This window comes from Cupressus sempervirens, chromosome 3 (genome assembly GCF_028749045.1).
Source record: "Cupressus sempervirens isolate cs-2001-9-10 chromosome 3, ASM2874904v1, whole genome shotgun sequence".
In the NCBI taxonomy this organism is placed as follows: Eukaryota; Viridiplantae; Streptophyta; class Pinopsida; order Cupressales; family Cupressaceae; genus Cupressus; species Cupressus sempervirens.
This window is the reverse complement of record NC_143120.1, coordinates 452,089,048-452,115,397: the sequence shown is the minus strand read 5'-3', so window position 1 is coordinate 452,115,397 and position 26,350 is coordinate 452,089,048.

Below are 26,350 nucleotides of genomic sequence, written 5' to 3'. Positions count from 1 at the left end.
ATTGATCTCATAATCTAATGGCCTTAGCCTCTCACTCTAAGAATTTTTGCATGAACATATGTGTGATCAGTATCAAGTAAGAAGCAAACATCATCATAATGTTTCTTTGCTAGTGAGACTAGCATCCTTAGTCTTTTCTTCATGGTTTTCTTAAAATCTTCAAAATAACTATTCATTATTGACTCAAAGTTATCACCTAACTGCTCAATAAATTCTCCTATCTAAACTGCAATTGATCTATTCACCTTCCAAGCAACCTTGCCAAATGTAGGAAATGTATTTTGCACATATAAGAAAATACATAGCAGAATAGATCCAAATTTACACTTAGCACTCTTGGTTCTCCTTATGGCTCCCAAATTCTCAATCAATTATAGCAGCTGCAACTCGGCAAGATCATAGTTATGATCTTTCTTCACAATTTTATAGCCTATATCCACTACAATCCAAGATACATTGTTTAATCTACTAGATTGATAAAAATTGTGTGCAATTACCCTCTCTACAAAAGCTATTAGGGGATTTGTGATAGTATCAATAGTCATAACCCCCTTTATTCCATACAACCCCTGTGTTCTTTTCAATGACTTCCTTTAACTCATTTCTCATAGTCTTTGGCCGATCTAGGGTTGGATACCCTATTACCCTATGAACAATTTTTTTTGTGATTTTAACTAGCCCATTTTCTAACCACACAAAGCTATCATGGATTCTTCTTAAGACAATCTTAATCCACTCTGTTTTGAAGACATTGGGGAAATCTAGGGCACAAGTTAACCCTTTCTTCTCTATAATGTTGTCATCTTCCTTCAACGCTATGTTTTCACATAGTCTTCCATATTCTTCTATGATTTCCATGTCTCCTATGCTTTCAATCTTGCAAGTATAACAATTCCTTACATCTTGAATCATCAAGACTCACGATGGTATTATAGACAACATATTGGAAGGATCTTATTTATACGCTATGTTTGGAATAGCCTTGAAAATAGGTTGTTTGATTTTATAGCTAATTAACTAAACATTAAAAACCTCTTTTCCCTCTACACCTTTCACTTTAGAAGAACTAGATGCCATTACATATATCTAGGGTTTGTGAAATTTGAAACTGCGTAGCTTGACACACATTAAATACCTTTTAAATCCTATTAAGATGGTGTCAAAATCCATTCAAATCTTTTGAAAATGCAAAGATAAAATTCTCCAAATTGTCTTTATCTCTTCGTGCTCTTCTTTGAATTCAAATGATGTTAAATGAGTAGAAATTGATCAAATAACCCTTAAAACACTGTAATTAATGCTAAGTGCTTACACATCTATAAGCTTAGCATCAATTTATTTATGGCTCACTCAGCATCCACATGTCTTTCCATATGCTTGGAAAACACTACAAGCTTGACCTCAACTAAAAAAATTTATTAGCTCGCCATCAACTAACATTTTGTTCAGTAACCATATAAAACTTTTCATGCTTGGCAGTAGCATGAAAAACTAACAAAACTTAAAGATTTATCCTTGATTTCTAATAATAATTTGCATCTTTATTCATGCATATGTAATCTTTTCAAAACTAAATCCTTGGAACTAATGTATGGTATATCTTTTAAATATTAGTCCCACATACCTCTTGATTGCTTAGTTTGATGAGGTGTGATCACCTAACCCATTGGGTGCAGTGATCTCATCTACACTTGATGTGTTGCAATCTTCTTTTCTCTTCCATGTCTTGTTCATCTCATCTCTGCCATTTTCAATATCTACCTTGCCTTTGCCTTTATTGAACTCACAACTTGGTGCCTTTGACCTTGTTGGACAATACTTGCTAATGGGACCAGTCTTCAAACAACTAAGATATTTGGTTTGACTCAACCACCTTTTGTAATCACTTCTAAAGTGTGTTGTAATACAGTTCTCAAGAACATGTCCATACTCTTGACAGTAGTGACAACTATACCTTGTATTATAATCCCAATTATAAGAGTTGTCATTGTTCTTTATCTTAGTTTGCTTGTTTAATGACCACTTGGGTTTGGATCTGCACTAAAAAGCTCTATGTCCATACTACTAATAGTTATAATAGTAACCTTCAAATATTTGAGTGTGCATGGTCTTGGTCCTGCATTCATGTGCCTGATGACCTTGTTTGTTGCACTTATGGTAGCGACCCATGCTCTAATACTTAACATTTTGATTTACAATCTTGCTCTTGCACACATTAGCAGCATTTCCTTTCTTACCACAATTATGACAAGTGGGTTTGGAGTTCTTACCTTTGTTACTTCTTTCTTCAACACTTTTGGATGATTCTCCTTCTTCAATACTAGTGTATCCCTATCCAGATGTATCATTGTTAGATCTAGGGGATCTCATCAATTGTTCAAAGTACTTGATTGCTTCACTGGGTTTATTTAAACTTTCAGCAAACTCCTTTTTCCTTTTTAGATCATTTCTCAACTATTCATTTTGCAACTTTAGTGTTGTGATTTCAATATCTTTGGCATTCAGTTCATGATTTGCAATCATCATTTAACCCAAAGTTCTAATTGCATATTAGCAATCATAGTTACCTCTGAAGATCTCTCTTCTAGTCTTCTGGTCAAAACTCTTTTGTCATCTTCAATCATGACTCTATCTTCCATAGCTTTCTTTTCTATTCGGTCAACTCACACAGTAGTATGTCTTGAGATTCTTGCTCTCTCTTAAGATTCATGATCTTTTCAACTAGGGTTCTCTTCTTTTTCATTACATTCACAACTGCTACATCAAATTCATTAGAGTTTCCATCTGCAAATAGCGTAATAGTGTCCATATCTCGATATTGTGTGTCATTCTCCTCAATAGACATTTTCTTCCTTCTTTTCCATGATTTCTTTAGATCTTCTCTTGCTTCATTCAACTAATGTAGAATGAGTTGTATTTCAATCTCTCGATTCTCAATAACTTTTCCTAACTTGTAGACTTCCATTTCCAAGATCTTTCCTCAAAGCTACAAAGCCTTACTTTCAAAGAACAAAGTTCTGATACCAATTGTTGAAATTATAATAGGAGAGGTAAACTCTGGGGGGGTGGTGGTGAATCAATGCTTTAAACTTTAACCCATAAAAACATTCACCATACATCCATCTCATATATTCAATAAGTAAACTAAAATACCATGTAAAGCATATACATCTAAAATATGTAAACAAGTAAGCATTCACACATATATGACACAAGATATGATTACCCAGAAACCCTCCAATGAGAAGGTAAAACTGGGGTGGGGATGACACCCACAAATCTTCACTACTACAGTAATAAAGTGTATCTAATGAAGGTTACAATGTTTGATCATGAAACATGATCTACCTTGTGAAAGGTCTACCCTGTTAAAGACTTACAAAGACTATTAGGTCTTAACCTATTAGAGGATTTCAACACCTTGTTAGAAGAGTGCCTAGTTAAAGGACTTCAACTCACAATTAAGCAAGCACCTTGTTAGAGGATTTCAATATAGCCTGTTAGGACTACTCTATTAAGAGATTTAATTGATTCACTTGTTAGAATGTCTCGGCAATGATCTTGTGATTAACACTCTATTGTTTGATGTCAAAACACCTCTATATTGATGTATACTTGATCCTTCTTGATCAAATGTCTCTCTATTGTTCATTGTTCCCTTCCTCTGTGCTCCTTTAACTGATTTTGCAATTCAATTTAGATCATAATACCTTGGTCACCATGAATTTCCTATTTGTGTATGCAAACTTTCCTTGATCATTCATTCATTCCCTTTATTCTCCCATCAAAAAGTTTAGAATTTGTCCTCCTTAAGAAGACCTAGGTGACTTAGGGTTAGGTATGAATCAATTATTGTAATTCATCCATATTGCCACTTAAACCTTCCTTTTACTTGATTGGATGCATGTAATACATAGGGATTCCCACTTAAAATCAGTCCTTATCACCAAAATATCATAATTCAATCCTTAAGTTAGCTCAAAAATGGTTTACATAGTAGTTTGTGCCAATAAAAATAACTATGTCAAAACTGTGTTAATCAGCATCTGAAGTCCTTGGTGCTCGATACTAACTATGACTTCAATGTTGTCACTTGGTAACTAAATGACTTGACATGCACTGCTTGCTCGGCTCCTGAATCACTTAGCACATACTGTATGCTTGACACTTGAGTGACTCAACATATGGGTGACTTGGCACTCACTATTTACTTGACATGCTATATCCTTACATGTTGTGCTCGACATATGTTACTTTGTTTGGCATGAACTAAGTAAATGAATTTAAGTGTATAGACACCCACTTGTCAAAACCAATATGAGATTAACATCATCTTCTAAACAAATATCGTATTGGCATGCAAGATCAATGAGAACCATAGTAGGCAATGAAATTCTAAAATTATCCTATTTCTTATAGCTAAAATAATTATTTGTAGGATCTCATCATCAGAAATTAAAATCAATGATACCGGGGAGGATAATACACAACCTTAGATACAAAAATTCCCATGATAAATATATCGTCAAATATTCCACATTATCATTGATAGATTTCATATAGTGTATATGAATATTATGTGAATGAATTTGATATAGATATGTATAAATAAATAATCTAATATTAGTGGGGAAACTGACAGAAATTTATTTTTATTAATACAACCAATTTTAATCATATAATTGTCAATGCAATCTTTTACCTCAATCATTAATTTAAACAATGAATAGGAAAATGAACTCAAATAAAAATAATCAATCTAAGTTAACAAAATATGTTTGAGAACTATAAATTTAGAATATTATTGGAGCACTTAATAGATTTTCATTATCATTAACACACACAATTTTAATACTACATTGTCATTGAGAATTAAAGTAAGATTGTGTAAAGTACTTTTTAATTCTATTGTAACTACAAAATGATTTATCAATGTATGACTTAGGGAATTTTTTAAAGGAATTTGATGAATGGATTAAAAAGAATACAATTCTATTGCACTTTACGAACTTTAAATCATGTCATTCATAGATTGCAAAAGTTCACTGAACTTCCATGAAGCATTTTATTTAAAGAATTCAAAAGGAAAATTACTGGGATTACTCTATCTAGGATTCTTTGAATTTTGATAGTAAGAAGGGTAGGATTTTTTTTGACATGATCATCTATATAAAAATGTATTAAGCACAAGAAACTTGGATTCATTTATTTTACCACGTGTATACAAATCCATGTATGGAATCAAGACTCTTGAGATACACGTTATTTTGAATTTGGTTGATTAACTTCTTAATAAAGACATCTTGCACTTCAAGGTCATGCAAAGAAGTAATAAACTTAGAACACAAGAATTGAAATAGAATATAACATCATCACTAGTATGCATATTTAAAATAAATAAATAAAATATTTACTCTAAGTCTCATTACTACTTTAAATTGCTTAAGAAATACTCAAGTGATGCCCTACAAAGGTTGACCATAGCTTTAAAGTAACAAAGATAATCATTCAATGGATTTTTTTCTCAAAGTGATGGGAAGACTTTGTTAAATATGCATCTCATAAAGAAAGTGTATAATTGTAGTTGTATAGGATCCAAGATGTGTATAGGGTCACCTTTTCTCTCATGCATTGACAACTATAATAAAAAAAATCCCATAAGAATGGATATTTGACAATATCATAAGATATTGGCATATTTCTAGCATTCATAAATCATCACCACCTTACACTTCATATTTATTCCCTTTTCTACTTGATATGAAAAGTGATTCTAGGTAAGATAAAGAGACATTGTAATGAAATGGGAGTGTCTAGGAGGTCTATGAGAAGCGAGAAAAGTCAATTAATGAAGTAATTAAGTGGGATACTTACACCAAATAAGAAAAACCTAAAGGTATTTTGGGGATGGGATTTGGTATGAAGTATATCTATGGATCGAGTGAATGAGATAATTAAATACCAATAGTAGTGGAGAAAAAATGCATAGAAGTGTGATACATCATATGGGGACCATTCATATGAAAAAAAAACAAATATATTTAGGAGAATGTAAATAATGTCGAGAATAGGAGGAAAATGGGTGGATACTAAATGATAAGACACTAGTAGACACAATACTATGGAGATAATTGTTAATGAAAAGAGTAAAGCTATAAGATAGATCTATTCTAGTGGTGGGCATATATGCACTAATCATTACGTAAAAAGTAAGCTTATCCTAAATTACTTGCAAAGTATAAGGTTATATGGTTTACTTGTAAATATACCATGAAAACTGTCCATAAATTGTGTAGTATTTTTGGTATTAGTTAATCTTGCCAACACACTCATTTGATATGGAATTTTTTACATGAGCATTTCGATCATATTCTTGGTTCTCATTAGAGCATTAGAATATGCTTCATTTTGATTAATTTTTTCTATATTAGGGTCTAGGTATGTACTTGGATAAAAGATATAAATAAAAAGAAAGAAAGAAAAATGTATACTTTAACATAAATAATAATAATAACAACAAAAAATTAAACAATGAAAACAAATCTAATATAGTAGTTAACTAGGATTTATAGACTGGGGAAATTGTAATATGAGAAAGCACACAAATAGTAGAGAGGATGAATAATTGAAGCAAAATGAGGCTAAATAGAGGTATATATTTGAAAATAAGATGCAATCTAAAAAAGCTAAATCTAAAAGTGTGTAGGTAATACACGTCGTAGCAAGAAGATTGTTATAAGGTAATAGAAGCCTTACCAAAAAGGTTTTATGCATAGGATTAGATGAGGTCATTGAAAATAAAATAAAATTTTGTCGATTATTAATCTAGACTATTAATACTTGTAGATGAAGTAAAATAAACATAATCAATATAAGTTAGAAAAATATATTCGAGAAATATAAATTTGGAATAATGTGCTTAGGATATTGAATATTATGGGAAATGGTACTTAGCATAATAACCAAAAGTGAGATTCAAAATATATATGATTGTGGAATTTGCCTAAAATCAATCTAAAAAATAATGCCACATTGTTGGTGATATTACTTGAAATTTTGTGCTAGATCTCTATTATATATCAAGAAATAACTTTGCAACATTTAGCCAAATTTGAGGCCAATATTTTGTACGTATTCCTTGGATCATTCCAAGAACTCTATAGGTTTCTATCCTACAAATTCACTCAAATTGCACTCTTATGCTCTACCTTTTAAAGAAAGTTTTAGTTAGATATAGATAGATACTTATCTTAGGTTTTTATATGACCAAGTCAAAATGGATCTTTGCCTTTTCCAACCATTTGAATTTGAACAATATAAAAAGGGGTAAATTTCTAGGTGCTCATTTTATTTATAACAAATCGTGTTTTGTTATTGATTACTCTAAAGAACTCTCAACATAAAATGGTCACTAGATTATACTTGATTAATTTTTTATGAGTAGAATGGATGTATTCAATGCATTTAAAAAGTAATATTTAATATGAAATTTCACAAACCATGTGTTTAGTTAGTTCAAGCTACAAGGGTGAGGAGGTTCGGTTGGATGAATTTAAATGTCAAATTCAAGGCATCAACATAATAAGGGATGGTGTTGGGATCATGTACCTAATGACTTTGGCTTAATTGATAGCCATAAACTCTTGACTCTTAATTAAAAAGGTCTAGTGTGTGCCCCTCAATTCATATCTCATGATAGAAGAGGTTGAATGCATGACCTTCAATTTGTGACTTTCAATATATCAAGAGGAACATGACTCTTTACAAAATAGGTTTCATGCATGCCCTCAATTTGTGACACTCAATAAAAGAGAATCGTGTGTTTGACAACTTAGACAAAATTAATACTACCCAATCCTTGATTTTTAATAGAAGAATTTTTTATGCATGAATTTTGTCTTGGCTAGGAGAGCATACTAGTGGTCGTTATATCTAATTGTGCATACTTGTAGAGCCAAAACTATTCATCTTTCACTATTTTTTTATTGTTGCCTCCATATGTGACTAAGCTACTTAAAAATATTTTTTTAAGATTTTGGGTATTAACAAAGCTTTATATAGAATTTTAAGCATTAAATAGTTAAAATGTGGGCATATCAAAGTATCACCTAATACCCATTTAAAGATGCCCTAGTAATTGTGCAATTAAAATTGTTAGTACTTATGCACAAATGACCTAATAGTACAGTGAACAAAGTGGACCAACTAGGAACCAAAATAGCTAAAAAGTGGTATCCTATTGGTACATATGAAACTTATCAAGACAAAACTATAGATGAATGAGAAAGTAGTATATATATTTGAATGCACACCCCAAAGGAAACAAAGATACAAGTTTTTGTTTTAGATAAATTTAACAAACATTCTTGTGATAAGGTTCTTGGGAAAAAATAAAAGTATTATATTGATGAGTTCAAAACCACTTGTGATATTTCTCAAAAAGTAAAAATAATGACTTGTATCCCATGGAAACCCAAGTAACTCATCGCTCAATTAAGAAATCTCATAAGCTTCATTTTGAAAATTTGAGGTGGAAATAATTGAAATAATTTTGAGAAGAAAGGGTGTGTGTATGTGCTTTGCACTTCTAGGGAAGTTGAATATGAAAGACACTCCATTTTGGATTGTGATTCTTATTATGAAACTCAGAGCAATAATGCTAATGTCTTAATGGATGGGTCATGGTAGAATATTTCTAACAAGGAAGTTGTTAAGAAATTGAGGGAGCTCATCATTGTCTTGCATAGAAAAAATAGAATTTCTTATGTCTAAGTTTTTAAGGTAGAGTGTCTAAAAAATAATGTATGTTTAACTTCATGGACATTGAAAATTGTCCATATGCATGTTTAACCTTATGGGTATTAAAAAATGTTCATATGTATGTTTAACCTTGTAGACTATGAAATTTTGTCTTTAACAAACTTTTAATTATCATTTTAAAAAATTCTTTACCATTAATAATTGAAGATCAGGTGTACATAATTTATGACTCTTCCCCTATCTCAATTTGATATAAAAAAACTCAAAAAATTATACTCAAAACTAAGGGAAAGTCCCTAGTAGTTGCTCAAGCTAACTTCACGCACCTAGGACTCCAAGTAGGATTTTGATTTTTTTTTAAAATTTTATGTAGTTTTGGATGTGAGTCAAGATCTTAAAATTCAAGTTTCAACTTCTGGTTATTCACAAATATCTCTATAGAGATTGTTGAATACCAAGTGACTAAAAAATGACAATTTAAAAGTGTCACTTGATAACCACTCTATTTTACACCAGCAATCATTCACTAAAAAATGTCAGTACTTGTGGCCAAATATCCCAGTAGTGGTACACAATTGAGCCAATGACCAAATAGAAAAGCTAATAAATAATCCACTATTTGCACATGAGTGGTCACCTCTTAAAACATGTATTAACATTGTTGAAATTTATTTATTACTAGGAGTTGCACACTTTTGCATGTGCAACAATGAGTTAATAGGAGTTTTGATAATCGGGAAAGTGATATAATTTCTATAATTTGAAAATTAGATCATTAATTCAAATCAATGTAAGAATACATGTATTCTTGATGCAAGAGCATGTTGGGGTAGTTGGCAATCCTATACATCAATGTGCTTTTGACCTTGGTGAAGGAAGGTGATGCTCAGTCACTATTGGGGAGTTCTTGGTTTTAGTGTTGCTCGAGGAACTTGGTGACTGAAGGGGCTTTTTCAATGAAGTTTTTGGTGCTTAGTTGATATTCTTCTTGGTGGAAATTGTGCTTGGTGATGATTTTAGGACCTCAATGAACATGCTTTCTTGGTATACTCAATGATGATTGGCTTGCTTGGTAGGTTATTGCTGATGCTTAGTGGTTTGGTTCACTTACTAGTTTTCTTGGGAGACTAGATTGACCAACTTGTTGCATTTAATGTCTAATGTGCATGATCGTGATGTGGATTGAATGTGGGATGCATGAGGACCTATTGGGGGTCTTGGTTCTTTCTCCTATGTGCATTTATTGATTGTTATAAGCCAACTAAGACATATCAAGTTTATTTGGGCTCTAGATGATTCTATTTACAACAAGCCAACTTATCTTCATGTAAGTATAAAAGGAGGCTTTGGGTAGTATTTTAGGTAGTGCAGTGAAGGCATTAAGAGTAGAGATTCAAGTTATCAATCTTGAGTTGTGAATTATGAGAAGATCTTATAGCTAAGTGTGGGCTTAGGAAACAATGAGGTTTCTTGATGGCTTGTGAGCACACATTTAGATCTTTCTTGAGGTTTCTACCAGATCATTGTGGTGTTACAGATATAGGCTGCTAGGGTTTAGCTAGATCTTGTGAGGACTTGTAGAACTATTGTTGTAAATGCTTTTGCATTTGATTGTAATTGAGAAGGCCTTATAGCCTATACAATGCATGAAATAAATTGATTTAAGAGTTGAATTTAGTATTAGTTCTTGTGCTACCATTGTGTTTCCACTGATTGCTTGGTAGCTGGGGGCTTGGTCATCTCCGTTGGGGATTTATTGGGCCTTGCACATCTTTAGGTGACATCTAAGTGAAGGTTGATCTGGTTGGTAATTTTTTCCTTTGGGTCTTTGAAGATCTTGGATGATTTCTTTTGAGAAGATTGGACCCTAGAATGATTGTAGATATTTTTGATGCTGTGTAGACTAAGATTTTAGAGAAGGTTAGATCAGATTTTATGTCTGAGATGGAGTTGATGAAGAATGATATCCTCAATGAGATCATGAGGGCTATAGTTGTTGTACTAAGGAACATGGGTACAAAAGATGGTTATGAGGAAGTTGTTAAAGACTTTGAGGTTGCTAGATCTAGTGGATAGGATATAATCGATCATGTGGAAAGATTTGTGGAAGACATAACTGGTCGGTTGGATAGATTTGAAGCTCGGTTGAAGTCGAAGCACAAGATAGATGTTTCTAATTTCTTAAGTAGTTTAAATCTCGAAGACCTGATTGATTGGATTGGTGAATTGGAAGACTACTTTGAGTTAGAGGATACTAGTGATCTACTTAGGGTGGGGTTGGCATAGACTAAGTTGAAAGGACATGTTTCTTTATGGTGGAAAGAATTGTAGACAGATAGAGAAGAGGAAGCTGAAATGAAGATCACTCATTGGAGATTGATAGTGACAAAATTGAAGGCTAAGTTTATTCATGTTCATTATGAGCTTGAGTTGTTTAAGAGGTTTTCACAATTTGAAACAAAAGGATGTGACTATGAAAGATTATACCGAGGAGATTTACAAGTTGACTATTCAATCAAGACAAATTTTTTTTTAAGGAAATGGTGGCTAGGTATGTTAATGGTTTAAAATTCAATATTCAAGATGAGATTGGTATGTTGAAAATTGATTCGGTTGAGAATGCTTATTAGTATGCTCTGAAGGTAGCACATAAGTTGAAGAGAAGACATCAAGGTAGTTCCCGAGGGAAGGAGAAGCAAGATCACTCAGTGAAGGATAAATAGATTGTTGAGGATGAACCAAAGCCTATTAAGCAAAGGAAAATGATATGTAGAAGTGCATTTAAGGGTAGTTTTTTATTATTGAGAAGAAGGGAATTGATCTTTTGAACATTTGCACAAGGTTGGTGATTGAAGAACTATTGTGGTGAATGAGGCTAACCACTTGGTGAATGAGCCCAAGTAGAAGGAGAACTTGCTAGTTTGGCGAGCATTGCTTGGTAAGCAGGTGTTGGAACCTTGTCAAAGAAGGAATTTTTTCAACACTTGTTGTAAGTCTACTGGTAGTTAATAGAATTTAATTATGGATAGTGGTAGTACTAATAACCTAGTTGCTGAGGAGATGGTTCATAAACTTGGTTTGAGGAGAGTGAGACATCCTTATCATTATAGGATTGGCTACTTACAAGATGAGAATTCTTTGAAAGTAAGGGAGCAATGTATTGTTTATCTTCAGATTGGACAATATGTTGATCATGTGTTGTATTGTATTATGAATATGAGTATTTTTCACATATTACTTAGTAGACCTTAACAATATGATTGCAGGGTAGTGCATGATCTTGTGTCAAGAATGCATTTATTATTGAGAAGGGTGGCAAGTTTTCATTGATTGCTTTACAAGATGCAAAACTTGGTAGGAGGAACCTAATTTTTGGTAGGCAAGTTGAGTTGAAGGATTCTCATGAGGTTGGATATCAACGTGGAAAATAAACCTGTGGAACACCAATGAATGATGTAAAGAAGTAGGATAAGAAGTTATCTATTGGTGAAAAGGATTTGCAAAAGTGGAACAAAGGAGAGACTTGGAGGACATTAATGTGAAGAACTAGTTCAAGGTTTATGTGGTTAATCCCAGAAGATAATCTTCTAGCTACTAAGAACATCTTTTCACACTTGGGGTGTCTAATGTAGGAGCGTCCTGGGGTAGTTAGCAATCCTGTATGTTGGAGTGTTTTTGACCTTAGAGTTGGTGGACTCAGTTGAATGAAAGTGATGTTCAGTCACTACTGGGGTGTTCTCAGTTCTAGTGTTGCCTTAGGAACTCGGTGACTAAAGCAGCTTGCTGAAGTTTGTAGTGCTCGATTAATGTTTTACTTGGTGGAACATGTGCTCGATGATGCTTGTAGGAGCTCGATGAATGTGTTTTATTGGTATACTCAATGATGCTTGACTTGCTTGAAGGTTTTTTTTTATGATTAGTGCTTTGGTTCATTGACTAGTGTTCTTGGGAGATTGGATCAAGCAATTTGTTGCATTTAATGTGTATTGCACATGGTCATGACGTAGATCAATTGTGGGATGCATGATGACTTATCTGGGGCCTTGGTTCTTTCTCCTATGTGCATTTAATGATTATTGTAAGATAACTAAGATGATTCTATTTGCAATAGGCTAACTTGTGGTCATGCAAGTATAAAAGGAGGTTTTAGGTAGTGTTTTTTCAAGTTAGTAATCTGTAGTTGTGAATTGTAAGTAGAGCTAGTAGCTGAGTGAGGGCTAAGGAAACAAGGAGGTTTCTTGGTGGCTTCTGAGCACAAGTTTAGATCTATCTTGAGGATTCTACCAGATTTTTGTGGTGTTACAAATATGGGCTAGCTAGGGTTTGGTTGGATCTTGTGAGGTCTTGCATAATTGTTATTGTAATTGCATTTGTATTTGGTTATAATCGAGATGGCCTTATAGTCTAACACATTGCATGTAATCAGTTGATTTAAGAATAAAAATTTGAATGTAGTATTAGATCTTGTGTTACTATTATGTTTACATCGCGTGGTTCTAAGCTTAGGGCTTGGTCATCTCCTTTCGGAATTCACTAGGTCTTGCACTGTGTCAATTCTTAATAAATTACCAATAGAAATATAATGTGTATTATAAAAATTTTCACACCTAAATTTGTTAAAGAACAACCTCTAAAATGTTGATCCCAAAAATAAGTCATTTTTTTAATAGAGTATTTAGTAATTGTCTAATATTTCAGCTAATTGTAAATATTATTAAAATATTATGTTATATAATTGCTATCTATCTATATATTCATATTTTTTTAATTTAATAGTTTATTTCTTGAAAGTTTAAAATATTAATAGATATATAAAGGTCCTCTCAACAATTAAAGAATCCAACTTTGCTTGCTAAATCCAACAACATAAGAACCATCGTTATATGTTTTATATCGTTGAACCCATTCAATATATTGATGGAAATGGAAAATGAAAGGAAAAACATTAATAAAAAAAATAACGCCTTTACAATATAAATACACACACACATATATACATTAATGTTAAAACTATAACTTTGATCATCATACAGATATGACTGTGTAGATCGTGCATACCTTATCTTGGTATATTACCTTACGATGACCTTTAAATACATTGCTCCTTGAATAGGCATGATCAAAAATTTCATAGATGAGTGTATCTTAGCATTTACCTTAACAATTTTAGTTATTCTTGTTTGTTAAACATTATCTTCTTGGGCGCTGATTCTGAGAATGCATTGTTTGGGCCAACCTAGATAGGGTCATGTCCCTTAAGGGACATGCCCTTTGGTTAAGATATTTATAAAAGGTGTGATTGTAGATTGAAGGAAACACAAGAAGAATAAGTCTGCTCCTTTAAGTAATTCTGCCTATACAAATTTATCGCAGCGATAAAACAAATTTTAGAACAACATTTAATATTTTGATAACACTTCCTACATTCAGAAGATAAAGAAGATCATCTACAACAAGGAGAGAAGGTATTATCTAAGTCTAAAAATAATAGAATTTGTGGAAACTTTACATGGTATTAGAGCTCTGGTAGTAAAACCTAGGCTCTACAAATTAAATGATCAGACTTAATATATATCTAGCATCATTCTACTATCTTCAAATGGCATACACAATTAGACATGAGGATAGGTTTGATGGGAAAGAACACTTTGATGCTTGGAAATTCAAAATCATGATGATTCTTGAAGAAAATGATGTAAAATAATTTGTTTGATTCAACATCCAGACAACCTATTATTGAATCTCATAAAACTATTTGGAGAAAAGGAAACATGAAAGCCGCATAGATAATATTAGATGGGGATAAAAATGATATAGTACCCATGCTAACGAAACATCAAACAACATTTGATATGATGAATGTATTACTAAACCCATATGAGGTTAACAATGCAACTAGAGTTCTAGCACTAAAAAGGCAACTAAATCATATACAAATAAAGAGGGGAGAATCAATGACTTCTTACTTTCCAAGGGTTGCTAGTTTTAAGAGACGAACTTGCAAGTATAGGAACCATCATTAATGATATAGAACTAAGGCTGATGGCTATAGATGGATTACTAGATTCATGGGAAACATTCACACAAAGAGTAAGTATCAGAGATAATCTTCCTAACTTCAATAGACTTAAGGGAGATTGTCTTCAAGAAGAATCCAAAAAACTTAAGAAAGGAGGAAAATTGAAAATAGAAGATGAAGAACTTCATGTTCTTAATACAAATTACTAAAAAGGAAAGAAGAAGTACTTCAAGAAGAAAAAGGGTAATCAAAAGAATGAAAAACCTAGGAAAGATCTATCTGAAATAAAATTCTTCAGATGTGAAATGTTTGGACACTATAGATCTAATTGCCTTAAGAATTCTAAAATAGAAAGTGAATTGTACAAACATTACTAGGGAAGAAGATAACTATGATCTTGAGAATTGTGTATTGTATTTGTCACTGTCAAATGAAGTCTCAAGTAAAGAATGGGTGATTGAGAGTGTATCATCTCGACATATTACAAGATACAAAGAAGCACTAGACTCTATATCAAAAAAGGTTAATGGTGAAGTCACCATCGGTGATAATTTGACACATTTTGTCAAAGGAATTGGAAATCGCACCTTGAAACTAAAGTCAAGTAATTCTCTTCTTCTCAAAGGAATACTCTATGTATGCGGAATAAAAAGGAATCTAATCTTGGTTACAACACTTAAAGATGATGGACATAATGTTGCATTCATGGATGGTAAAGTAATAACCTGGGCTAAGGACTCCTCATTTAAGAAAGAAAAATTGATTGGTCAAAGAAAAGGGTACTTGTATGAATTAAATTCAAAACTTAGTCGACCTATTCAAGCTTTAATTCATGAAGTTATTGATATAAACAAAATATGGCATAGAAGGTTAGGACATCTAAATTTCAAAACCTTGTCAACTATGGAGAAGATGGTTACTAGTTTACCTGAATTGAATAAAGATCACTCAAGCATATGCAAATGATGTGGTCTGGATAAGAACACCAAAAGTCCATTTCATGATATCACTAGAAAAACTAACAATGCTTTGGAATTAATCCACTCAGATTTATGTGGACCTATGTATGTTCCTTCTCTTGGAGGATTTTGGTACTATATACTTTTTATAGATGATTTTTTAAGAAAAAGTTGGATTTACTTCTTAAGATGCAAAGAATCAGAAGAAATCCTAAAGAGATTTAAAGAATTTAAAACCTTAACTAAAAACTTTTCAGGACATAAAATTGAAACTCTTAGGATTGATAATGGAAGGAAATATACTACAGATTTGTTTAAAGAGTTTTGTAAAGAAACAAGAATTAAGAGGGAGTATACATCCTTATAACCCACAACAAAATAGGGTAGCAAAAAGGAAGAATAGAACAATTATAGAAGTTGCAAGAGTCATGATATTTAATCAAAATCTAGAATATTATCTTTGAGCAGAAGCCTCTTGTACTATTGTCTATATTCAAAATAGAAGTCCTCACTCCTACCTTAGAGATAGAACTCCTGAAGAAGTCTTTACTAAGTTTAAACCCAATATAAGTCACCTTAGGATTTTTGGGTGCCCAGTATATATACATTTTCCAAAAGAAAAGAGAACTAAGTTAGAACCCTCCAGGAGGAAAGGGATTTTTGTAGGGTATAGTGAAACATCTAAAGCATATAGGATTTTCATACATGGTCATAAAAAATATTGAACTTAACTTTTGAAGAGGATTTAGCATTCAAAAGAGCCCTAAGTTCTAAAGATCCTTCTTCCTTACCTAGTTCTGAAAGAAATACTGATTCTAAGCCTCAAAGGGATACCTCAAAGGGATAACTTTGAAGAAATTGAAGATGAAATTCAAAATCTCAATCTTGAAGAAACTCAAAATTTTAAGAAAAGACCACTTTGGGCCATTAAGATAGTAGAGGAAGCACTAGACTTCACTGCACCATCTGGAACAATCAAAGAAAGCAAATGACCCAAAAGATTTTCTAGTTATACAAAAAACATGAATCATTTGTCTAAATTAGAACCAACCAATATTTTAGATGTTGTTAAACATACAGCTTGGAAGGGTACTATTATGGAAGAATACCAATTCATTATGAAAAATGATGTTTGGGAAATTGTTCCTAGACCTAAAGGAAAATATGTTATTTCTTCCAAGTGTATATTTAAAATAAAGCATGTTGTTGATGATAGCATTGAAAAATATAAAGCCAGATTTGTAGCCAGGGGATTCTCTCAGAAAGAAGGGATTGATTATGAAGAAACATTTGCTCCTGTTTCCAAATACACCTCTGTAAGAGCAATCCTAGCTATTGCAACATTGAAGGGATGGAAAGTAAATTAGATGGATGTAAAAACAACAATTTTGAATGGAAAGATTACAGAAGAGGTATATTTGGAGCAATGTGAAGGATTTGAAACTCATGATTCTAAAGTTTTTGTTTATAGGCTCAAGAAAGCTCTCTATGGGCTTAAACAAGCTCTAAGGGCTTGGTATGAAAGAATTGATAAATATCTTACCGGCTTAGGGTTCTCCAAAAATGAAGCTAATCCAAATCTATATTGTAAAAGGGATAGAGATGATATGGTAATTTTGATATTGTTGTTGATGATGTACTAATAATAGGTGATGATCATCTCATAGATCAATGCAAGAAATATCTAATCAGAGAATTCGAGATGAAAGATTTGGGATTCCTTCATTGCTTCCTGGGATTGGAAGTAAAGCAGAATTCTGATAGCATTATACTTAATCAAGGGAAGTATATATTAGATATCTTAAAGAGATTTGGAATGTGGAACTGCAAGTCTATGTCTTCTCCAATGGAGACTACTCTACTCTACTATGTCTTTTCCATGGATTCTACTCTCTAGAGACAGATGATTAGGTCCCTTATGTACTTGGTAAATACAAGACCTAATATTTTCTATTATGTTAACGCCTTAAGTCAATTAATGTGTGAGCCAAAGGAGATTCACCTAGTTGTAGTCAAACACATTACACTCGATACTTACAAGGCACTCTTAACTTTGGGCTCAAATATGAGAAAGTTAACTTGAATTTACATGGATTCATAGACTCAGATTGGGGTGGAAGTGTTATGGATAGAAAAAAGTACTTTAGGATGTTGTTTCAGTTTAGGATCAATAATAATATCATGGATATGCAAAAAATAGTCTTTAGTAACATAAAGTTCCACAAAAGTTGAATACATTGCAACAACGATGGCCTCTCGGGAAGTAATTTGGTTTAGAAATTTATTTGTGGGACTATTTGGTCAAGCCATGAATCCTAGAATTATTCATTGTGATAATCAGAGTTCCATAAGCTTTCTATGAATCTAGTTTTTCATGACAGGTCCAAGCATATTGAAATTCCTTACCATTATGTTAGAGATATGGTAGACATGAATACTGTAAAATTAGAATATATTTGTACTATAGATCAGACAAAAAATATTCTTACCAAACCTATCTCTCGAGTGAAGATATATCGCTTCAAAAAAAGACTTGGTATGGTTGAATTATAAATTTTTTGTACTCTTTAAATTATTAATAAAATCATTTTATTTTTAGGCTATTCACTATTATGGGCTCCACCAATTCTATTCATTATTTAAGAGGTGGTGATCTCTGAGATAATAAACACTTGTACGAAAGACAATATGAGAGATGATGATCTTTTAGATAATGTGTTGAACAATAGAGAACTACTGTCAGATCTAGAAGAGTTCAAGATCATCTGTGACATAGACATTTTTATGCCTACAAGTCAAAACTTGGATAAAGGAAGAATTTATTCTTCAGATTTTTTCCTATGTTTAAGTAGATCTTAACTCAGGATCATGTTGTGATATAGGATTGCTAGTACCCATGAGTCACAACCTAGATAAAAGAAGAATTTAATCATTCTTCAGGTTTTATCCTATGTATTGCATTCCATGCAATATGGTTATCACTACTATCAACGATAAATCATATCACAAGTATAGTAATATGACATAGTATCATGTGTTCAATGATACCACAAGATAAATAAGATTCAGATAGATGTAGAGTATCATTCTATGCTTATTCATCGAAATTGATGATGCTAGATATGTTATCTCTCAGTATGATTATCAAGTTAAGAGGGAATGTTAAAACTATAACTTCGATCATCATACAGATCTAATTGTGCAGATCGCACAGACCTTATCTTAGTATATTACCTTGTGATGGCCTTTAAATACATTGCTCCTTGAATAGGAATGATTCACGATTTCATCGATGAGAGTGTGTTAGCATTTACCTTAACTAATTTTAGTTATTCTTGTTTGCTAAACATGATCTCCTTGGGCACCGATTCTGAGAATGCATTGTTTAGGCTGACCTAGAAAGGGTCGTGTTCCTTAAGGGGGTCATGTCCCTTAAGGGACATGCCCTTTTGTCAAGGTATTTATACAAGGTGTGATTGTAGATTAAAGGACACACAAGAAGTATAAGTCTGCTCCTTTAAGCAATTCTACCTATACGAATTTATTACAGAGATAAAACAAATTTCGGAACAACATTTAATATTTTGATAACACCTCCTACATTCAAAAGATAAAGAAGATCATCTACAACAAGGATAGAAGGTATTATCTAAGTTTGATTTAATAACAAAATTTGTGGAAACTTTACAATTGATAGTTTATGAAACCCTTTAAGTTAAAAATATACTTTGACCATGTAGTTGATTGGTAGTGCAAGAAATTGCAACATTATAAAGACAAGTTTTGCTACATAAAATTTGCCTCATAAAAGTAAAAATAAAAGCAAGGAAGGATCAGACATCAATAAGAAAGGAAACATGATTCAACATTGTCACCTCATAACTAATGTTTTTTTTAGAGCATCTCCTTTGTTTAAGAGTCTTTAGTTCTATTTCCTATCAATACCAGGCTAGAATTCGACGACCGCCCTTACTTGTCATATGCTTTTTTTAATGACAAGTAACTTATTTTAATAACTTTCATTTTATGTTTTTAGTGCCAATTTTTTCAGTTTATTTTTTTTTTAACAAATCTTTTTAAATTTAAGTATTTTATAAATTAGAAAATAATAAATATAAATTGGTAATGTATAAAAAGTCTTTATGAACTCATAGCTTTAAATTAGTAATGTTTAAAATATTTCAAATAAAACAAGCAAGTTTCTAAATTCATAACTTTAAATTAATATCAATATATAACAAATAATATAAAAATAAATATATTACATACTAAAAATGACTACAACTAAGTTTTAAAAAATTATTCTATTGTAAGATTCTAAATGATTCTAAATGTATAATAATCAAAATAGAATATATAAAAATAAAAATATAGATTTTTTTTTAATAAAAGCTTATATTATACATATTATAAAATCAAATTATGTATATTATTAAATAAAATCTTGAGTTTCCTATAATAAATATTAATGGTTTAGTGCTTGCCTAATGACTAAAATCATTGTAATAGAAATAGTTATTAATTATTATTATAATAAATTAATATAGTAAGTAAACTAGCAGTTGCATGCTTTTGTGCTTGCAATGATAAGCCGATAGGAGATCGATAATTAAATTATTTTTTAAAATAATCTTATGTGAACAATTAGTTTATTAATAACTTTCAATTTAAATAATATAATACTATCAAAAAATCTATTATAAAAAATTAATAAGAAAAATGCAAAAAAAATAATCTGAAAAAATAATGTCTCTAACAAATATTCTATTGACTAAATAAAATATAGAAAATAAAAAGCAATAGTTAAAGAAAAAAACCTTTTGTTAGATGGTGTGTTGCTTGCCTTTTATTTGGCATTATGCTACGACAACATTTATCATTTTATTTTGGTTGTTGGTCTTTAGATTTCATGTGCTTTTTATTCTCTTTATTTAAGAGGCATTGGCCATTATTTTATATAGTATCGTGTGTATTAAATATATCTTAATTTATCACTGGACTAAAGTACTACATACGTGCGTTCTGATTTTTGCTTATTATGTGATGGATTTCATATCTTTTGGCACAAAGGTTTCTAATTTTTGCTTATTATTCAATGGATTTCATATCTTTTGGCACAAAGGTCATCTTTCCATGTGTTACTTTTTATTGTGCTAAGATTAGGAGTCTTTTTGGCTTTCTAGGTTTTCTAGGTTCGAGAATTGGTCTTTGCATTTTGTGGGAGTCGTCGTTTTGTTGTAAATGGTCACACTATGTCTGGTCATCACAACTCTTTGGTTGGAGTTAGCTACCAGTCAACATTTTCTCAACTTTCTCATCACTACATAGGGATTATTATCCAAAAAATTATAGAGTGTTCTTGGAAACTAAAGATTGGGAAATGCCTTTTCTAGGTTGTACTAAAGATGATATGTTGGCAACTATCTTTTACTGTGAGCATCCTCATATTCGAAGAGGAACTAAGAGGATTATTGAACATGATATTCTCCTTCCTTTTGGAAAAAGATTGATATATTCCTCTTAGATTCTATTGGTTTTTTTGTCAACCTCTCTTGATTTGTTGCAGTCTCTATTTCCATTGGAGTTGATAGTTTCTAGATTTATCAGACCTAGTTTCTTGCAAGGTGGCAAGTTTGCTAAAGCTTGTTAGAAGTATGATCTTTGGAGTGGTGCTTCTCTTATTGGGAGTTTATTTCATCATCATTCACTTCTTAGTAATCATGGTGTTCATGTGGTGTTTGAGAGCATTAAAAAGGCCCTAGAGAGGCAGTCTTTTCGCTCAATTATGGCTACATTGCAACAATATGGCGACTGTTTAATGCAGCACTAATCTAGATGTACCCCAAAATGAGGTGATCCAGAAACCAACAAACAAACACATAGTGGAAAAATGAACAAGAGGAGCGAGATTCAGATCCAGAGAGACAATATATCATATATTCCAATTAAGAAAATTACATCCAACATGCCCAACTGTATGACCTTCCGAGTTACGACCATTACAAAGAAGAATGCATCTTTTAAAGAAGAACATATCTCCAAACTTGAATACAAACTTCTACATCTAAGTTGCTCCCTTTAAGACTCCTCTCTAAAAACTACCTAACTCTAAGCCTAAACACTCTATTTACACTTGCCAAAATGACTTACAAATCTTTCTAGAACATTACATAATGGTAAGGCCAACCTAACAACAGTCTGGACAAATCCAAAGAAAAGATCTCATCATAGTTGACGTGATTGAAATCAATCCTGCAAGTCAACTTGCACCAAAAATACAGAAATCACGTCCAAAATGTTGATACTCGACATAAAAAAGACAACTCGACACTTAAAGAGTCACTCGGCATACACTAGGTAACTCGGCACATGAAGAATAGCTTGGTACACACTGTGGAACTCAACACACACTACAGTGGTGAGATGGGATAACATTTGAACCCAAGTAATAACATGACATGGGATAACCTCAACTTTGCTTAAACTGCAAAAATTACTGGCACTCGACAATTGTTGTAATAGAATCAGTGGGATAACATGACGGCTAGGATGCTCCTGGATCAGACTATAGAGGTAAATAGAAAAGACCTTAGATGCTCCTACATATACTCCTCAGGTAAATAGAAAAATATGTCCCACATTTTTCTTCTAAAAGAAAATTCTATACTCAGCTTCATCTTTACAAAAGGTTTCCACTTCATCAAAGAAAAGAGATCAAATCTTAAAATCAACCATCTATGATTCATCCATTCAAAAATTAGAATCTCATCCAACCAATCAACATGTGAACTCAACTAAAAATCACAATGCTTCATTTGCAACTTATCATTGGCATCATCCATAACATCATCCTCATACATGAAAACTAGATTAGCAACAATATCCAAATCACAAACCCGATCATCAACAATATATAAATGTAGATCCATCATAGAAAAAGCATACAAATCCATAATATAAGAATCCTCCACCAAATCAATAGAAAATGAATGCCTATCAAGAACATGCAACAATAACCCTATGTCATCCATACTCATAATAGTATATATACTCATTCTTCCAACAACTTGTAAATTAGTAACATCACGAAAATCCATATTAGGAACAACATCTATATCCTTCAACATCTCAGCAACAACGTATAAGTTTAGATCCTTACCAACAAGAAAAACATAATGTAAATCCACATCAATAACACCTATGAAATCCTCAACTAGATTACTATCAAGTAAAGCAACATCCAGATCAACAATATCCATAATAGAATGAACATATAACTCTAGATCAACAGTAACAAATAAGTCCTCAATCACATCCATTCCAACATTAACATCATTTTGTATAACAACATCCAATTCCTTACCAACATAAGTGAAACTATCCTCTTCAACAATCTCATTGTGCACAACAAAATGCTCTACAATTTCCATGTCAGATCTATCCATCTTCTCATGAAAACCAAAAGATACTTCCTCCATTTCAGCAAAATCATCATGTACTTCCATGATTTATCTTCTTCTCTTCATAATCTCTTTAACTAGCCAACAAACCTTCTTTCTAATCCTTAGATGCCAACTCAAATTAGGCTTTTCCAGATCATCAATCCTTTCATGTAAATCATCCCAAAAAGAATCATATTCATCAAGATGTCTTCCACAATTCTGTGTTAACTCAATAGCTTCTACTCTGGTTGCAAGTTTCCTCAGCATGTCCAATAACTTTGGATCAACATTTCTCCTTCCTCAAACCATCTTTACACACACAAATAAAGAACGAATGACAAGTCCTCTGCAAAAGCAAGCTAAATTTGTAGATTTTCCACCCTACACCAAATCGCTAACTAGCTAGGACTTTCAAAATCAAACCCTTCTCTGATAAACTTTGCCCCAACCAAGGTCCTGGTACAAACTACCTCATACTTCGGTGATCTGCTTGCACACTCAGGAAAAACTGAGCTCTGATACCAAATGATGCAATGCTAATCCAAATGTACCCCAAAATGAGGTGATCCAGAAACTAGCAAACACACACATAACGAAAAAATGAACAAGAGGAGTGAGATTCAGATCCAAAGAGACAATATATCATATATTCCAATTAAGAAAATTACATCCAACATGCCTGACTGTATGGCCTTCCGGGTTACAACCATTACAAAGAAGAATACATCTTTCAAAGAAGAATAGATCTCCAGACTCAAATACAAACTTCTACATCCAAGCTGCTCCCTCTAGGACTCCTCTCTAAAAACTGCCTAACTCTAAGCCTAAACACTCTATTTATACTTGCCAAAATGACTTACATATCTTTCTAGAACATTACATAATAGCAAGGCTGACCCAACAATGGTCTAGACAAATCCCAAGGAAAGATCTCATCATAACCGACATGATTAAAATTAATCTCGCAAGTCAGCTTGCACCAAAAATGCAGAAATCATGATACTCAGCATAAATAGGACAACTCGGCAGTTGAAGAGTCACTCAACATACACTAGGTAACTCAACACATGAAGAATAGCTTGGCACACTCTATGGAACTTGGCACATGGGATAACATGCAAACTCGAGTAATAACATAATGTGGGATAACCTCAACTCGGCTTAAACTACAAAAATTATTGGCACTCGGCAATTGTTGTAACAGAATCAACGAGATAACACGACGGCCAGGATGCTCCTGCATCACTATTTGCCCAAAAGTTGTGTTAATAATGTGCATCAAATTGTCTTTGCCATTTTGGATCTTTTGGAGCATGAATCTTCTTAGACACTTGTTCCCTCACTGATTTCTCCTTCCAATTTCATTCCTAATCTTACTCTTAAGCTTCGTAATTCTACATCTATAGAAGGAGTCATGGAGGAATAAGATAAGCTGCTATGGTGTTATTTTTGTTTATGTGGTTTTGTCTTTTTGATCTGCACAGGTTGTTGCATGGAGCTTTTTTAGTAGATTGGTCAACATTTGAATTGGTATAAAGGTTTTGATTCTTGCAACATCTTTTTGGTGCTCTTCGGTTCCATTTTGGAGATACTATGTCTTCTTATTAAAGTAATATCACAATTGATTATGTGAATATTTGAATATATTAGTCAGATGGTTATGTTAGGTTCTCTTCCTCCTTCATAAAACTATTGTAAATTGGAGGTATCATTCCTGGAAAATTATAACCTGGTTTGATCACCTACCATTTTCTTTGTTAGAATTAGAGTATATGTAATATTAAAAAAATAACATATATATATATATATATATATATATATATATAAAGTGGCTATATCATTGTTTAATTATTTAAAAAAGTAAAAGAAAAAACTAAACTAATAAAAAAAATTAAAATAATCTAAAAACTAAAACCTAAATCAATTTTAAAAATCAATATTAAAATAAATAGAGATCACAACATTAGTTAATGTGGATATAAGTAATTGTTTTTTAAATAAATAGAAAAATAAAAATAATAGTTAAAAATGGATATTTAAAATATAATCTTATGTGAATAAATTAGATTATTAATAATTTTCAATTTAAATAACATAATATTTACTAAAATCTTTGAAATAGATTAATAAATATTATTTATTTAAATTCAATTTATCAAATGTGAAAAAAAAATCATTTAAAAAAACCTTATCAAAATATCTATTATGAAAAATTAATAAAAGAAATAAAAATAATAATATGAAAAAACAACAACCTCTCTTAACACATATTCTATTGACTAAATAAATTATAGAAACTTAAAAATAATATTTAAAGAAAGAACTAAACTAATATAAAAAGTAATTTAAAATAATTTTAAAACTAAATTTTAAATTAATTTTAAAAATCAAAAGTTAAATAAATAGAGAACAACATGAGCTAAAGTGGAGATCACAAGGTGGAAATAACAAGTCATAAATATCAAAACAAGAGTTAAAAGTGGAATGAGATAAGAACTCGTTGGTAAATAATTAATAGGAAGGCAACAACTTTTCTATCAAAAATTAAATTTTTGGAACAAAGTTCCCACAAATAGCCTACAGCTAAACTATTAAAAAATATATGTATAATATTTTTTTTAAAATTATGTAGCATATAATTTTATTATTATAAAATGTATTACAAAATATCACATAAATAATTAAATTTCAATAGTAATAAATAAAAGTAATTATAACTAAATTTATAGATAGATTTATCAAGAATGTAAAAATATTAAATATGAAAAAGGGTCCTATAACACCAAATCAAATGAGTCAATGAGAGAAATAATTTTAATAATAAATTAATATATAAACTTTATAAACATTTGATTAATCAAAAAGTAATTCATGTTGATGGCAGTATTACTAGCCTACCACAAGTACAACAAGTACCACATAGTGGCTAAGTACTTTCTTTTTATATATATAAATTTATAATTTGATGACTATTATTATTAGTATTAAATATATTAATTGATTGATTATTATGATATTTTAAAAATTTATAGTAAATAGTTAAAATTTGAAGTACAAAACATAATAACATCCTAAAAGTATTTATGTGACCCTTTAAACCATAATTCTAATTTTAATTAAATACATTTTAAATGAATTTTTAATAATCTTAACTGTAATTTAGTTTCTAT